Below are 19,831 nucleotides of genomic sequence, written 5' to 3'. Positions count from 1 at the left end.
CTGGCCAGTAATAGTGACTGTCTTCCCTAAGCGCTTTAATACATCACCATATATAATTAAAACCAATCTTCAACAACCAACTTTCACCAAGACTACCTTCACACATCTTTTGTTTTACCTTATCTCATTAAGCTCATTCACAAATAATATGGTGGGAGTATTTTTTATTAACAAATTATTCAATTTGAACAAATTTGTTTTCTTTACATTACCCAACTCCCAGCCACAACACGTAACATGATTACACACCAATAACTATCACATTGGGGTTTCAATTTCACCTTTCTCCTACTTGAATTTCCAACTCCTCACTTAATTAATTTTAATCTAAATCTTTTAGGAGCTTTTAGATCAAATTAAGGTCAATCAAAGAAGGGGATTAGGCTACAAATAAGGCTACCAAATAATAAGCTAAAGGCTCAATGAGGTTAACTAGGATAATACACAAGGGTAGGTAAAAAGAACGTATAAACTTGTCTATCAAAGAAATGCCTATATCATCTCCTAAACCCATACTCTTTATTTCACTTTACATACACACCAGACAAGTTCTAGATATCACACACAAGAAGGAATATGCTACAACCTCACATTACACATGGCACATGATCAACTCAAGTAGGATCATCATAGTCTCCCAACCAAATAATAGCATGAATTCCAATTAAGACAATAAGTACAAGAGTCATAAACATGAGCCTGGGAGTCTCAATAATAGAACACAATCAACATGCTTTTTACCATTAAAACACTTGTATCATGCAATCAAATATAGAACCAACAAGAATATCTCACTTATTCCTAACACAAAATTTTTTAAATTTACCCTCAAATGGGAATTTCCCCACCCTACACTTAAAAATCAAATTTGTCCCAAAAGTATATTTAAAAGAAGAGATAGAAAATACTCCATAAGGCCTTTAGGCCTAACTAGTAGCATCTTTACATATCAAGGGGGTCCAGGATCCCACACTTAGTCTTCGCCATGATCCTTAGCTTAGGTTTTCGGTACTCAGACTTCCCATCAACCTATGACACAACTAAAACAAAAACTAGTGAATTAAAAACTAAAATACTAAAAGGAAAACATACCTTAACTTGGGTTGTCTCCCAAGCAACGCCTGATTTAGTGTCGCGGCACGACCTAATCAACTTTTTCCTCCACCTTGAGGATTGAATTTCACCCCCAACTTCATATCCATATTTTTTCTTTACTCGTACGATGGTGGTACAAAGATAAAGGAACCAAGTAATGGATGGTGCATGGTAAACCACTCATCCTTGAAAAGAGATATGTTTTTATGTTGCTTATCTGGTGCAAAATCAAGAATATAGGATTCCTGTTCCTCCTCTTCACACTCTCCCACTATTTTAGATGATTCTAAAGACAAGACATCATCTAAAAATAATGTAGAAAAGTGATTTGAGTGAGGCCCAACCAATCCTACCTCAAAATTTACATAATCCACAATACCCTCACTCTTATTCACCTCCTAATTTCAGTCTCAAGAGAAAGATAACAACTAAATGGATGCGATTCTTATGTATATTCCATACATTGGATAAATTTCTCTTTTTCTTTACTCATCCTCTGTAGAGAAGGTATTAGAAATATCTCCTTAACCTGTTCAATAATTTTAGTCTTTGAGTACTCAGACTTTCTTGAATTATTAACAACTTTGTCTGTATATAGTTGGAGAGTCAACTCTACATCTACCTCCTTAATTTTCTCTGGAGGTTCTTCATTCATTTCTTTATCATTCCTCAAAGGGATTGCCACTACTTGGTTAGAAAGTTTAGTGTCACTTGGCAAACCACCTTAAGTCCTAGTATTTTCTACTTGCTATATTTTCCCCAGCTGATTCTCCAACTACTTTGTAGCCTCCTGCTAGTTCTTTATGTCTGCTGCCAACTGTGTGTAACATGCTAAAATTTGTTTCAGCATCTTTTCCATATTGCTAGTTTGAGTCGTGGCCTGATTTCCTTAAACCTGCTACTGCTGAAATTGTTGCTGCTAGTTGTTCCATGATTGTATTAGTGGATGAGTCTGCCATGTTTGATTGTAGATGTTCACATAATATGGCCTTTGAGCATATCCCACAAACATTTCTGAATCAGGATTAAAAACACACATAGCTGCAGAATGACCGTTGTTACCTCAAACCATGCACTAACTTGTGGTCTGCTACACAATAGGATAATATCCACCTCATATTGTGAAGGTCCTGTCCATGCACTTCCATCAAAATCTGGACAAAAAATCTCTCGATGGAGTCCTCCACAAAAATAACAAGAATCATCATCACTCAAAAACCATCTACAGGTTGACATATCTAGAAGTGTGAGGAAAAAAGTAAAAGAAACTAAAAAGAAAAATTACTAAACTATGTAAAAATCAATATAGCTAAACTAAAAACAAGATAGTTGCATATTTACAAGTCCCCGACAATGACACCAAAAAATTTTTGTGCCCTTGCACACACGCAAAGTGTACATGGTCTCACCAAGTAATACAATGGCCTTTTACAAAACCAAATATCGATACCTCAAAGACTTATGTTAAACAACTATTCAATTCTAGTTTGACTATTGAGATTAAACTAGTGCAAATGTAACCAAAAGATTTTTAAAAGTTTGTAATTAAAAGTAAACTAAAGTAATGCAAAAAAGTAAAGACTTTGGACAATCAATGGATGTAAATCTAGTGTTAAAGCACTATGAACAATTATACCACGCTATTCAACTTCATTCATTATATTGCTTATCTTGGTTGTTAATTCATAGGGTTTATCGTATGATATGGTCTCTTGACCTCGAACTTTCTACCTAACTGGACATTACAACTACATCGTTGAGTGGGGATGTAATAATCCATTTAGATGCATTACGATATCATCCTACATGTGAACCAAGAAAGGCTTCTAGGTATATTTCTATCCTAGTCACTAATTCAAATTCCTTATTTTATAAAAGAATAAGAACCTTACTCTATTATCCCCACGTTCTATCTTTCTATTCCCCCTCCCGAGTTCATAAGGTCGATAATATATATATTCTAAGGGTCGGGAATCCTCAAAATAGTTAAAACAAGGATCAACAAACATCAAATATGATAATAAATCCAAGCAAACTCAATTCAAAGAAAAATTAAACATGTTCTTGGCCAAAACCCTAGAAAGGGGGCCTTTAGACACTCATGGACATAGTCGTAATCAAGATGAATAAAAACATAATAAAATCCATCAAAAAGCTAAATTAAAAGAATAAAAACCCTAATTGAAGTGTTTTCCATCCCCTGTCCAAGTTTCAAAGCTGTCCAAGGTGTATAACATCAAGTTCAAGTGTCCTATTTATAGGAGGACAAAACTGGCAATTTTTGCTCTAGGCCGCGTCGCAAGGTTACTTCACTGTGTATAGCTCCATGGAACACACTTATTGAGGATACCTAATATTTTAGGTCCCTTAGGAAGATATTGGTATATGGAACACACCATTTGGCCTTAGATTAAGTCTGCGATGCGCCATGGACTTCCAAGATGGCGATTTCACGTCAAATTGTGTCTTGTTCTTTCATTGATCCATTCCAAGCCTTTTTGTGTTGATTCCACATGATTTGAAACTTGTATGTCCTTTATATATCATCATAATCAACTCACCAAGAATCCTATAACATTAAACACAATAAATTAGAGCTTAAAACAACACAACATCCAAGATAACAAACTAGAAACTTAAGCTATGAATACTAGTTTTGCCCCTTTGATCTTTCACTTTGTTTTGACTCTTGACTTGATTCAAGCTCAAGCTAGTAATACGAGTCTTCTCATCTGAACTATAAATGAACAATTTAAATTCAAACTTGTTTGAACTACACCTTAAACATTATTATCAAGTACTTAAACACTTAGATGCTTAATTATATCATCACTCACTCATTAAGAACACAAGAAGTCTTCAAAACAAGGCTAAATAAGCTAGGATAACAACACTAAAGAGCATAAATCCACCTCAGATCAGGGTCTTGAGCTACATCCTATGTACCTGAATCTGAATCTACCACATCCTCATCATCATGATTACTCGATGGATGAGTGTGTGGAGGTAATCTTTGTGCAAACTTTATCCTCAGTTGGGCTGCAATAGCTTAGCTGCTTAGAGAATCTGAACTGCCTCAGCCTGAGCCCTGGGCTGAGTGAAAGTTAGTTGTCTCCCCTACTATGACTGCTTAGGTATTCTCTCTCCCATAGTACCTATAATAATAGTTTTATCTACCGACACATCTATCCTCATGTTACTCTACATGTCACACTACCGCAACCTCTCTAAGTAGTGCAACCGCGTACTCCTTCACTGAACCTCTAGGGTCGAGTATTCATCTCGTCTCCTTGATGTCTCCTCCTTCTTATTAGAATATTTTGGTGCCATATTTACTTAAAAAACTAGTCGTTAGTTTTTAACAAAAATGAGGGATTGCAAAAGTTGAAGAAAAACTCAAAATTTGAAAAGTTTGAATTTTCCTCAATTTTCACACCCCTATAACCTATTTGAAATCCCAACAAGTCCAATGTGCACACACTTATTAAGAGTCATGAATTTTAAAACAAAATAAATATGCTCAATCAATGGTATTACTCTACTCATTCAAGTTTAACTTTCAGTTGAGGCCTAACCTTAGAATTAAATTCAAAACAAGGCCCTGCATTGAGATTATAGGCTACTTCAAGGATCCTACATATAAGCATGATAGATTCTATATATTTTACATGGGAATACACATATATACATAACCATTAGGAGCCCAGAAAGTTACCTCTTTAATGAAAATTCAAAAGTGAACAATGAAGAAGTCAAGCAAAACCAAAGTTGGAACTTGTTTTTAGTATGTTGGGACAAGTTGGTATCACTAATAAGTTTCAAATTAGTCTTTACTTAAGTACAAGATTAGTTTATATTTTAAGAGAGAAGTTTAAATTTAAAGAGAAAAGTGAAGTTTTGTGGATTTGTATGAGTTAGAATGAGGTTAAAGATGTTTAAATAAAATAGGGGCTATTTTAGGTCTTAAATATGTGTTGGTGGGCACAAAATTTTAATTAAAATTTGGTCCCATAAGTGACCTGATATGCCCAAATTACACCTCTCTTATGAGAGAGTAAGCGGACGCTGTCAAATATAGAACCCAACTAGGTTGGGGTCGAATCCCACAGGAAATATGGTTCTAATTAAGTTGTATGCAAATTAGTTCATTGTTAATCATTTGTTTTCGTAAAACAAAAAGGGGGAATTTGATTCAATTCACAAATTAATGGTTTTAGTTTAACAAGATGAGATATGTGTAGTAGTATTCGAATTCAGAGAAATAGCAAGCTAGGGTTATGTCTACCTTATAATTTTCAATACTTTCTAACTATGGGCTTTACGAATTCATACATGTATCATGCTTACAGAGAAACATATTATATTTAATAACATAATCCTAGTGTTTCTCAACCATCAAGGACTAATTCACTTTAGTTCTCTCAAATCAAAAGTGTTTACAAAAATAATACGAAATCGCCAAGTAGTTAATCCTGTTGAGGCATTGACACATGAAATAGGGGTTGGAAATCCCATTATCTTATCACTACTCTCTTTTCCGAACCTCAACCTTTCTATCGAACAAGTTGAGTTTTAAGGCACATCCTCCATGTTTGCAACCGCGAGAATTCAAGATAAATGAAGGGAGTATGATATAAGCATATCAATACATCATGAATTCAAAAACCCAAAGTAATAGATTGTATATTACAAGGATTCCATAACCCTAACTAATAAACTTAGCTACTCATGAATAAAATGGGAATCACATAGAAGTATTCATCATACTAAAAACTAGAAGACGATCTTAGTGTGCGATTAGTGAAAACAAGAGAGAGATGTTTTCTCTCTCCACCCTAAGCCACTATTCCTATGTTAAAAAAATACTACAGAATAATGAATAATGATAAAAATTCCGCATCAAGTCTTTTTAATAATCTTTTCTCTCATAATTGCCTTCTAAGCCCCTGAACTAATCATAAATGACAAATTAGTCTTGGACATAGTTTCTAGGTGCCACATTTGGTCCAACAAGCTACTTTTCTCTTGTGTGATTTTTTATTCGCAATCCATAGTCCCATCATGTCTTTATCTACCTTATTAACACCTGAAATCATGCTAATCACATAGGTTAGCTCAATTACATCAAAGTAGAGTAAACACATAAGAAACTAGGAACTTTGTTCTCAAAACTTAGTTAAAATATGGGTAAGTTATGGTACTTAAGCGTATAAATACAACCAAGATCACCACCCTACACTTAAAGCTTTGTTCGTCCTCGAACAACTTATCCATTTACGCATACACAAAATTTAAAACCCACAAAGCAAACACAAGATGCTCACATAGTCTCACGCAACAAATATGAAACAAGACCCTGAAGAATAGACTCATAAAGTTGGCAAATTCATGCATACTATTTAAGAGAAGAAGTCATATAAATTAACCAACCTTCATCAACCATGTGCCCTCACAATAAGAAAGTTACCCATAATCACTCACAATCAAGAAATTTCTAACAAAATGGGTACAAGAATCAAGTTTCGCTCACTCTCACAAAGAATTCTCAAATTACAACTGATGACCATATGCTTGCCCTTAGCATAGTGCTCCAATAATATCAGAATGCTAATATTAGGATCAAGTAGGTCTTTTATGAGTTGTAATGAAGGCTAAAGGATGGGTAGGAACTATTTTGGCTAGAAATAATGACTATCTTCCCTAAGCGCTTTAATATACTATATTATGCAACTAAGACCGATTTCTAACAACCAATTTACACCACTTTCATCTATACATATCTTTTGTTTTCACCCCATTCCATTAGACTCAATTAATAACACTATGGCGGGAGTATGTAACCTTTTCAAAATATGTTTTTTTGCACCCTTTTCACATTACACACCCCTATTATAGCCATCCTCAACTTAAGAAATTTTCCTTAGTTGAGGTGCACAATGTCCAAGAAGGACCAGGGCCAAAACAGGTTCATTGTAACATGTCCAAGATAAAATTTGGAACTTTTTCAACAATTTTTGCTACTCCCAACCACATCAATTTCACACGCCAATAACTAGACTTTGGGGTATCAATTTCACCTTTTTCCTCTTATTGTCAAACTCCTAACTCAAATTGATTTTACATTAAAGTGCTTAGGAGCTTTTGGATCAAATTACAGTCTATTAAAGAATGGGTTAGGCTACATATGAGGCTAGGAAAAGAACAAGCTAAAGGCTAAAAGGGGCTAGCTAAGATAATGTGCAAAGGTAGGTCAAAAGAAGGCATGAACAATGGCTGTTAAAGAAATGCTTAAATCATCTCCTAAACTCACAATCTTTATTTTGCTTTGCACACACACCAGGCAAGTTCTAGCATCAGTTGCAATAATGATTATACAACAGTCTTACATACTCATGGCACATGGTCAACTCAATTAGGATCATTATAGATTCTCGACCCAACAATTAAATAAATTCAACTAAAACCAATAATCACAACAAGAGTCACAACTAGAGCGTAGGTGTTTCAAATGTAATGATTCATTCCATACTTATACTATAATGCCATGTGATCCACAATAACATTTACATGTAACAAATGACTAATTTTCTCTTAAGACGGTCTTCATCCATCCATCATCGAGAAAAGTACCAACTATGACTAAATCAACCAAACATCTAACAAGAAATAAAATAAACAAAATAACTAATCCTATCACAGAAGTATACTAAGGAGAAGGTACTAATTTCGTACAAAACAAGCAGCAAAGTAACCAGCCACCCCACACTCAAACTAGGGACTGTCCCCAGTGCAAATAACAAGCTAAAGAATCATCATCGGAGCCATTTTTCCTTTATTAATCACATCACCAATGTCAGCCACACATAATGAAACTAACTACAATTAACATGAAGGTGGTGAAGTCACCACCCCACACTTAATTTGTTAATATAAACCAATTAAGTATTATTATCGGGTACTCAGACTTCGCAGACATACACTTTGATATGGTGCACCAACATTAGTCCTAATACAGTTCACTCACTTTAATTTCCCCAATTCTATTTCAATGAAGAACTTTTTGACAAAATCATGCCCTACAACTTCAACCATATAAATAGATACAGAACACCATCACTTTCACATGATTTTGCCAATATTATGTTCAACATAATAAGATGGAAACTAATGGTTACACAACTACCATGTTGGTTATGAATAATTCACTCACATGTACAAGCTCAAGTACTACAACAATGGTGCTTTTCTTCCCAAGATATTCAAAATCCTTCTTTGACATAGACATGGTAAGAATTTAATTCATAATTCTCAAGAAATCAATTAACTATAACAAAAGGTCAAAATAACTAAGGGTTAAGAAAGTAAAACTTACCTTGAAGATGGAAGATTGAGGAAGAAAGGGGGAATTCTTGAGATTGTTAAGCAAAGAGTAATCTTAAAGGACAAAGAGAATGGTGAGAGAGAAATCTTGTATGACTTGGGGGTGAAATAAGGATGAATTTGGGCATTTAGGGTGTGGAGTCTATTGAAAGAATGAAATCCGGGTCGGGTTGACCTAATTCAAAGATGGATATATGTTGAAATTAGAAGGGTGTACGACACACCAGTTATCATACAAGTTTAAGTGTGCCCCACATTGGTCATCACATACGTGAAATAGTGAGCCTATGTGGTATGGTGTTTGACTCACATGTTATCACACATAGGTAAGTGTACGGTGCATATATTATCGCATAAGTTTAAGTGTGCACCTCCCAAGGTATCGCATAAGTAAAATAGTGAGGGTGTGCGGTTGGGTGTGCGACGCATAAGTTATTGCCAATATTAAGGTGTGCACAGCATAAGGTGTTGCACAAGTTAAGGTGTGCACCGCACATGGTAACGCCTACTTGAGGCAGTGGGCTTAGGCTATGTCTTTGGTGACACCTTTGCCATGGCCTATGTAAACTTGGACACCACACACCCTATAATATACTTAAACTTCGAGGACATGCACCCTATTCTTCATATAAAGCATTGAGAAAGGTCCATACTATGGGGGCTTCACCCTTGCACCCCTATTGAGGTCAGTAATGGGCTCCGAGATTGGGCCTATCGGCTCGATCCCTATGGTACCACCATAGACCTCCTTGAAAATCACAAAATAAAGTTAAATCACGAAACTTTGGGGGGTGGATTAACATAATTTGGGTCACAACTCTAACAGGAGTCATGACTAGAGCCTTTACATTTAACCACTCCAACTTACCTGTAATGTCACTGTTACTCCTAACTTACCACCATTAATATGGCTCAATTCCAAACCAAATTTGGTACGAATCACCTTGTTAGTACTTCATGCACCTAAACTTAATAAAAAACAACTAAAAATGATTAGAAGGATGGGTTGCCTTCCACCAAGCGCCGTAGTTTTGGTCGTGGCTCAACTCTTATTTTTGTATTTTTATTTAACATGATCATATAAAAATAAAATCATGGGTTCCCTCCTATGCAATGCCTGATTTAATGTCATGATATGACTCGATTATCTTGACTACTCATACTTTATCAAGATTTATCGATGGTACCTTTTGTACCTCATTTGTTGGATCAAGAAAATGCTTTATTCCAAGTCCAACCACTTTGAAGTCAATCACATCCTTGCTTGCAAGTTCAACCAAACCAGCTATGGTTTTCACAGTAGGTCTATCCTTAACTAGTACATCTCGCTCATCTTCATAGAATACATCAACAATTGAAAAGAAACTTATCTCCTTTTGTTGTTTCATGGATTTACATACTTCAAAACTAACCTCTTTCTCGTTGAGCCTAAATTTTAGCTCATTCAACTCCAAGTCAACTAATGCTCTCTCAGTTTCTAAGAATGGACTGCCTAAAATTATGGGTACTTTAAATTCCACTTCATAATCAAGAATTACAAAGTCGGTAGGAAATATTAAATCGGACACCTTTACAAGTACATCATGTAGAATCCCAACCAGCCTTTCACTAATCTATCCGCCATTAGAAGTCACATGTTTGTGGGTGTGGGGTCTCCCAAACTCTAACTTCTTATAAACAGCTAGCGACATCAGATTGATGCTAGATACCAGATCACATAAGGCGTTAGCAAAATCTAGAGACCTAATCATACGAGGGATGGTGAATGCTCCTGGGTTTGCCTTTTTCTGCACCAGTGACCTCATAGAAATAGCACTACAATGATGGAGATTATCCACCGGTTCATAGCTTACCGCTCTTTTCTTCGTCACAAGATCTTTCATAAATTTAGCTTTGCTCAAGTGCTTCAACTAAAGGCATGTTCACTGTCAATTGCTTCAACATAGCCATGAATTTGTTAAACTTGCCTTCATTTTTTTCTTCTTTAATAATTGTTGAAATGGGGGTGGTGGCCTCGGGATTTCAACTGGAGCAACTTTTACCTCCTTTCTTATGCCTTGCTCTACATCACTAACATGCTTCGGCTTAGGTGGTTGTTCCATTTCTGCACTCTTTTTTCCCATACTTTCCAACTCCACAGGCACTACTGAAGATTTATCAACCATATCCCAATCTATTTTGACCGCATCAGTATGAGAGGATGCTCCCAATCCTTGACTAGATAACATCTTACCGTTCCTAGTGGTAAAAGCCATACATGATCCATCAGTCCTCAGATTATGAACTGTATCACTTGGTAGAGTCCCATTCTATCTTTGGTTGAATGCTATGGATAATTGGCTCATCTGCTACTCCAGTTGTTTAATAGCAATTGAGTGAGAATTTACTAGTTGAATCATGGAAGATATGTCACTCTTCATAGTAGTAACCCCAGAATTAGTCGCCTTAACTCCCTTTACTAGTTTCTCCATTATGTCTTTCATGGACATTTTGCCTAAACTAGTGGCAGCAATATCATGGCTTCTAGGAGGTACATACAGTCCACTTCTGCCATTTTTATTCTTCCAATCTCCTTGATTATTCCAACCTTGGTTTCTTTGACCACCGATCTAGAAAACCCCCTGGTTATGCAAGTAGTTAGCCTCTTCCTCAGTGTTTGATTCATCTCCCTTACTGTAGGATCCCATAACTTTTACTTTTTCCATATTCCCTGATGGCAAATGTTTCGTGAGCAAATCTATCTGGGTTTTTATGTGAGACATATCCTGATCACGCTCTTCTTCTCTCCTATGCTGCTCTGCTGATGTTACACTAGACCCAGTATTGCTTGCTACCATAGAATCTCTAGTATGCCAAGCTCTACTTGTCTTATTCATTTTTTCTAACATGTCAGCAGCCTCAGTAAATGTGATCTCCATAAAAGCTTTTCTTGTAGCAGTATCCACTATTAGCTATGTAAGTGAGTTCAAAGCTGTGTAGAATATTTCCATCAAGTTTCATCAGTTATATTATGGTTTGGGCATTGAGTCAACTTCTTTTTAAACCTTACCCAAGTATCATGCAATGCTTTATTAGCCAATTACCAAAACTTTCTGATCTTATCCCTCAACTGTAACATTCTGGAGGGTGGAAAGAACCTTTTTAGGAAAGCTCCTTTCAATTGCCTCAGTTTGTTATAGAATCAGGAGTTAGCTTATTCAACCACATAGTTGCCTCTCCAGACAGAGACAGTGGAAACAATCTCAAATAAATAGCATTTTGTCCCACTCTAGGATTATCAAATGACTTACAAATATTAATGAAATTTACCAAATATAGATTTGGATCATCACCAGGTAATCCACCAAAGAGTCCTTTCAAATTCAGTAGCTGGATCATAGTACTGATGATGTTGAATTTCACCCCAGGAGCTAGTGGTGGTAGAATGATTGCCCCTATAGATCCAGCTCCATCTAAATCGTCCTCATAGTTGTCAATATCAAACTGCAGAGCTTGGCGGTCTAGTCTTCCTCTGAATGGACGATTTCAATTTATAGGTGCAACTACTCCCGCTGCATGCCTCCTATTAGTTGGGTCAATTAAATCATAATATACCAGGTACTCTTCATCTAGATTAGGTACCCGACCTAGGTTACCTGCATTTTATTGATTTAATTGAGCATTAGCAAAAGAAGCTAATCTTTCAGCTTTCTGTTGGTTAGCCATTCTTTCAATGAGATAAGGTTTATGATTCAAGAGTAATAATGGTTCTCCTAAACTTCTGGTTCGTGGCATAAACAACAATGAGCCTATAACAAACAAAAACAATAAATAAACATAAAATAAGGAAACTTGACTAACAGTTAACTAACACAAATAAACCCAATCAACAACCGTATTCCTCCGCAACGATGCCAAAATTTGATACGCCCAAATTACACTTCTCTTATGAGTAAGCGGTCGCTATCAAATATAGAACCCAAATAGGTTGGAGTTGAATCCCACAGGGAATATGGTGCTAATTAAGTTGTATGCAGATTAGTTGACTTTTAATTATTCATTTCCGTAAAACAAAAAGGGGGAATTTGATTTAGTTCACAAATTAATGGTTTCAGTTTAATAAGATGAGATATATGTAGTAGTATTCTAATTCAGAGAAATAGCAAGCTAGGGTTATGTCCACCTTATAGTTTTCAATACTTTCTAACTATGGGCTTTATGAATTCATACATGTATCATGCTTACAGAGAAACATATTGTATTTAATAACATAATCCTAGTGTTTATCAACCATTGAGGACTAATTCACTTTAGTTCTCTCGAATCAAAAGTATTTACAAAAACAATACGAAATCTCCAAGTAGTTAATCCTATTAAGGAATTAACATATGAAATAGGTGTTGGAAATCCTATTTTCTTGTCATTACTCTCTTTTCTGAATCTCAACCTTTCTATCGAACAAGTTGAGTTTTAAGGTACATCTTTTATGTTTGCAACCACGAGAATTTAAGATAAACGAAGAGAGTATGATATAAGCATATCAATACATGATGAATTCAAACACCCAAAGTAATAGATTGTATGTTACAAGGCTTCCATAACCTTAACTAATAAACTTAGCTACTCATGACTAAAACGGGAATCACAATAGAAATATTCATAATACCAAAAACTAGAAGACGATCTTAGTGTGTGAATAGTGAAAACAAGAGAGAAATGTTTTCTCTCTCCACCCTAAGACACTCTTCCCTTGTTCAAAAAATACTACAGAATAATGAATAATTATAAAAATTCAGCATGAATTCTTTTTAATAATCTTGTCTCTCATAATTGCCTTCTAAGTCTCGAAACTAATTATAAATGACAAATTAGTCTTGGACATAGTTTCTAGGAACCACATTTATTCCAACAAGCTACTTTTCTCTTGTGTGATTTGTTATTCGTAATCCGTAGTTCCATTATTTCTTTATCTACCTCATTAACACCTGAAATCATGCTAATCACATAGGTTAGCTCAATTACATCAAAGTAGAGTAAACACATAAGAAACTAGGCACTTTGTTCGCAAAACTTAGTTAAAATATGGGTAAGTTATGGTGATTAGGCGTATAAATACACCCAAGATCATGAACTAGCTGAGGCATGCGGCCAGGTATGGGGCGCATATGCCACATGCAGCCTGGATGTGCAGGTGCATGTGGGCCAAATTTTTTTCTGTTTTCCTGCATTTTGGACTTAGTATTATGATATGTTCCCAGATACTTATGGTCCCATAACTTAAGTTTATGGTCCCAAAAGTATTAATATGTACCCAAGTCTACAACTTTCCATTCTCACCCTAAAAAAATTCACCTTTTCAATTTAATGCTCAACTTACCTGGCCTGCGTGGGAATTGTGACCATGATGGGTTGGTCACACAATCCCCTTACTTGGAAATTTATGAATGTAGCAATCATACCGTGTTTTGGCTAAGGTTATAACCTAAAAGCCTATAAAAGAAAAACAACAAAAATGTGAACCCTAAAATAATGGGTTTCCTTGCACCCAATGCTTGATTTAATGTCACGGCACGACATGGATATGTTGGGTACTCAGACATCACCAATAAGACCATGGTTTTCCTCTCATACAACTCTTAATTTAACATTACAGCACAACGCGTCTATCTTGATTACTCAGCATATATCAAGATACCCATAAAAGTGCTATCCAGTGTCATCAATACAATCTATCATCGACACCACCCTTATGTTGGTTGGCTGCTTCATTGATTTTTAAATATTAAATGTGTCCTTCTCACCATTTACTCTAAACTTTAGCTCTTCTTTATCCATTTCAACCATCTGTCTATGTATGGCCATAAACAGTCTCCTCAATATAATGGGCATTACAATGTAAACCTCACAGTCCAGAATGACAAAGTCAGCTAAGAAAATGAAGTTTTCCACTTTCACAATCACATAAAAAGAAATTTCTTGAGGTTTTTCATCATGCAGTCAGCCATCAATAACTGCATTGAAGTCGATTCTAGAGGGTTCAATCCTAATTGCTTGAATAAAGCCAGCAACATCAAATTTATGTTGGCTCCTAAGTCATATAAGGCTCTGGAAAGTTAGGATGACCCAATAGTATATGGTATAGTAAATTCTTTGGGATCACCTCGATTTCTAGGCCAAAGACCTGGTTGTGATTGCACTATAATGCTGCAAACCATCAACATCCTCAATCGTAGATCTTTTTTCTTTTAACTAATTGCTTCATAAACCTGGCTTATCCAGACATCTGCTCTAATGCCTCAAGAAGAGGAATATTTAAGCTCAATGCTTTCAGCATCTCAATGAATCACTTAAATTCGCTGAGGAAAATATAGGGGTGGTCTCAGAATTTGTCTTATTTCCTGCTCAACAACTGAACACTTATCTCTTTTCTTAGCAACTACATCATCACCATTTATTGCCTTTTTTAACTCTACAATAAGTGTCTCATCAACAACAACCTCATCATGCCTTGGTACTTCCTCAACAGATAATGGGGGATCCATAGTAGTGATACTACTTCTTTTAGTAATAGCAAAAACATGACTATCATTTTTAGGATTTTGTATAGTGTTTCTTGGAAGGGTACTGCTGCCTCTGGTTTAGTGTTGCCGATATTTGCCCAAACTGGTGCGCCAACTGCTTAATGATAGTGGCATGGGATTCAACCTTCAGGGTCAAACCAGAAATGTCAGCCTTAATCACCTTAAGGCTGATCTCCTGATTTTATTGACTCTTTACCATCTTAGTCAATATCTCTTCCATTCTTGATTCAACATATTGTCTACCAAGTGTAATGTACCAATCTCTCTTCCCTTTGTAGTCATCCTTCTTCCTCCAGTCACCATCTCTCTCTCTGCTATGGTCTCTGTATCTGTCATAGTAGTTTTGATGTTGGTTCCCTTGCCCTTGGGCTTGGAAACTCGCCAAATGATGATCTAGATAGTTTGCTTCCTTCTTTATTCTGATTAATAAGCTTTGGAAGGTGATCCCCATGCTCCTACTTCATTCACTCTCTTAGAAATTACTACTACAAAATACCCTGCCAGTAACCCTAGTTTAGTTCTCAGCAACATAATCTTTTGTGCTACTGAATCATCAGCTACTTTTTAGTCACAGAAGGAACCAATAACATATGTGCCAAATCCCTTCTCAGCCTCCCAAGTTTGCCACCCTTGGTTAGTGAGGGAGGTATGGTCTAGCATCTCCAAAGCTGCCTTCTAACAGTCTCATAAAAGCTTCTCCAGATATGGTATCTGCCATGGCTCTGAAGCTGATGGTCAAAGCTTTATAGAATATCTCCAATAATCTCATCCAGACATCCGATGGTTGGGCACTATACTCAACTTTTTCTTGATCTTGAACCATGCCTCATACATAGATTCTTAATGTAGTTGCCTGAAATTATAGATCTATACTTAAGCTGCAATATCCTGGATAAATGAAAGAACCAGTTTAAGAATTGCCTGCGCAACTCATTCCATGTAGTGATAAATCCTCTTGGCAGTTCCCCTATCCATTAAGATGGGGAACAACCTTAGTCTAAGTGCTTCATAATTTACCCCTAGAATGGTATACGAACTGTAGATGTCAACAAAATTTACAAGGTACATGTTTGTATCATCTGCAGGCAAACCCGCAAACACACCTTCAGATTTAAAAGCTGGATCATTACGCTTGTTATGTTAAACTTGATGCTTGGGGGTAAAACAGGAGGGATAATGGCTCCAGTCTCTGCCAGCTCAACGTATCCCAGATCTTTTTCATAATCTATATATGGATGCACATACTAATATGTTGGGATAACTTAAACACGGGAACCTCTAGCTTTGTTCTGATTCCAACTGAGTGCTGCTCAGTGGTCTATTTTTTGTTTTTGCTCGGCTAACTCTGTCTTCCTGGATACCTACTGAGCTTCATTCATTGTGCTCATCTAATTTTTAGCTTAAGCTAAAAACTAGTCTATCAATCAACATTATCCTGTACTTCTTTGGGAGCAGGGGGAGACACAACAGCATAAACCCCTTTAGGAATATCATCTATTTTCTATTCCACCATCCTACTAGGTGTTTGTTGGATCCTCTCTGGATTCGGATTCACTAGGATTAACAGATTGCCTATACTCCGTGTGTTAGGCATACACTGGTTTATACCCAACTTAGAACAAAAATCAAAAATAAAAACCCAAAAACTGCGATAACTTTAATTCACAAATCAACACTGTACTCCCCAATAATGACGCCAAAATTTGGTGACATCCAAGCTACACCTCCACTCTGAAGATGATATGGACGCTGCCAAATATAGAAACCCAACAAAGGTTGGGTTCAAATCCCAAAGGAATATGTGGAATTATGGCTCTCAACTGTTGTAATTGACGGACTAAACTGGAAAAGTAAATAGGGTTTTGAGTAGCAATATCGAACAAGTGGCAAATATCAACTTCGGTTGTAATCAGTTATAAGTGAACACTAGGTTTGTGTTCCCCCTGGCTTCTAAACTTCGTAGGCTTATTGTGCTTTGTTGAACCAACCTGATACCTTACATGCAGAATCGATAAGTTATGTACCTTCTATAGCCTTTTGGACGAGCAGATGAATTTCACCCTTTACCTTTTGAGTCTCAGGATGTTTCCCTACTAACCCTTATCTTGATTCCACTTTACTATTACCTTTTGAGTCTCTAGTTATTAGATAAAATCTAACCATCTTACTTAGAAAAACCTAGTAGCGTGGATCAACAATTAAACTCCAAATTACAATTGTCATTATCTTTTCCTAATCACAATTCCTTATTTAGAGTAAGTAGCAATAATCTAGGTGGGATCCTAACGTGTGCACCATTAAGAAAACTATTAATGTGAAGATAATACGATACATGCATGAGTATCGGTTCAAAACAATAATAGCACTTACCCAACTTCATCAATCTACTAGGATTTCCCCAACCCTAGCTAAGGGTTTCTAGCCACTCATGCTTGTGAAGTAATCAACAACATTCATGATTGAAAACATAAGATGAAATCACAATAATCACAAGTAAAAAACCAAACTGTAACTGAATTAATCAACCAAAATCAATACAAGAGAATTCCAAGATTAAAATCAAACCTCAAAATCAAATTTTTTTTGTAAGTATCAAGAGCGCGTAACCTCATACTAAAAATGCATAAGGGGTATTTATAGTACATGAGGAAAACCTAAAAAAAAAGCCTGAACGAAATAGGAGAAAAAAATAACGGTGGATACATGTGGTCACCACATGCGACCTGCGGATGAGCACATGTAGTGATATATGTGCTCGGACCAAAATTTCCTGCAGGTTAGCTCTTATGATTTTGGACTTCTGACACATACTTTGCCCACATGCGGTCCACATGTGCTACATGCGGTCCGCATGTTGTATTAGCATGTACCAAAAGTTATTTTTCAGCTCCTCTTCAATTCTCGCACATGTTTTGGTCATTGATAATCCAAAAAGTGTCTCAAACATCCATAATTACTTCCATAAGTAGAAAAACACCTTTTTCATCTTTTTCATGAACTAAGAATCCAAAACATGATTTCATACAAAGCATACCCAAAACACATCATATATAACAAAACAACCTCAGAAACTTGCATATTTTTATAGTTTTAACCGTCAAAAGTTCTATATTTCTATAGCATATCAGTATCGTCAAAGAAAGGTGCGATAAGGTTTGGGAAGAGGGGCAAGCTTGGCCCCAATTATATTGGACGTTTTGAGATTTTTGGACTATTAGGGATATGGCTTTATTTGTTAGCATTGCCTCTGGATTTATCAGTTGTTCATCCAGTTTTTTAGGTTTCTATGCTTCTACGTTATGTTCCAGAAGAGAATTATGTTAATTGTCGGGATTTAGTTTAGTTAGATGAGCAGTTGTCTTATGTTGAGGATCCTGTACCCATCCTAGCCAGATATGATAGATGGTTGCATTCTAGAGTTATTCTTGTGGTTATGTGACGCAACCTAAACCAGGGCCTAGTCATGGCGGGCATCTCAAGTACAACCAATACCCCCAATACCCAACCATAACCTCCCTGCACCCTATGTCGGATGAATTACAAATATATAACAAGATAAATCAACAATAGTTTAACGACATTAAATAAAGTCTATAGTTATAATCCAACAACCTCAACAAATTATCCAATTGATGCCAACCTTAATACATATACCAATACCAAGGTTGACACCATTACCGACATCGCCCATGTCCATAGTAGTATGACAGAACCTCTAACCATAATCAATAACATCTGGTTGGGACATGCCCTCAACCATAACCAAAACCAAATAAAAGAAATAACAAAAATAAAGAATTCCATAGCATGAAATGGATCCTTCTAGAGTATGGAAGCTCACCATTTTAGTCTGATGCAAAGGTGTCCCCAAAATCCATGTCATTGAGCAAGTGGCATTGTAGTATGATCAATTCCTATATCGTGTGGAGATAAAACACCCAAAACTGGTTAGCGGAGTGAATGCTAGCATGTACTCAGGGATAAGATAAAATAATTTCAGTAATTCAAAACTAAATCAATTAACCATATGCAATCACATATATATGCTTCTAGCCACCACAGAGTCACCCACCAGGGTAGAAATAGAAAAACGGTCTAAAACACACTCGGAAATGAAACAAAAATGCATAGGCACAAATGGGATCACATAAGAGAGAGTGGACCTTGTATCAAGTAAATAGTACAAATCACGAGAAAAGAGTTTCAACATACCTATCATGACATCAGGTGATGCCTCGGACTGCTGGTGGATAGTGAGAGCATAGAGTTAATTCCGACAACTGCCGGAGCTAGACAGTGCACCCTTTGGTGCATGAGATGAAAAAGAGGCAACAGGAACCTTATTTTCCCCCGAAGCAACCTTGGCCACTAGAAAACTTCTAACTATGTGCTCTGGCTGACCACAGTTAAAGCACTTGTCCTTTACTTCATCATAATAACCCTGATACAATTGTCCACAGAATCTGCAAAAAGAATATGATAGAGCTAACGGGGCCCCGCTGGCCTGCCTGAGATTAGCCCCCCTCTGCCCTAAAATTGTTGCCACCTTAGAAAAATTAGTCACCCAACGGCTTTGGGTGGGGAGCACTATCCATCGAGTAAGAACAAAATTGCCCTCTTTTTCTTGGGCCACTTCCCACCATCCCTACTACTCTGCTATTGGCCACCATCCTACTCAGAAAATCTAAACTTTTTTCTCTACCTCTCTACTATCTCAACCTACTTCTTCTTCTCTTCCTCTACCTACTACATGTACACAACCAACATAGAGATATCTATGTCCTTGTTCAATAAGG

Source organism: Capsicum annuum, chromosome 6 (genome assembly GCF_002878395.1).
Source record: "Capsicum annuum cultivar UCD-10X-F1 chromosome 6, UCD10Xv1.1, whole genome shotgun sequence".
Classification (NCBI taxonomy): domain Eukaryota; kingdom Viridiplantae; phylum Streptophyta; class Magnoliopsida; order Solanales; family Solanaceae; genus Capsicum; species Capsicum annuum.
Note: the sequence above shows the minus strand (reverse complement) of the source record.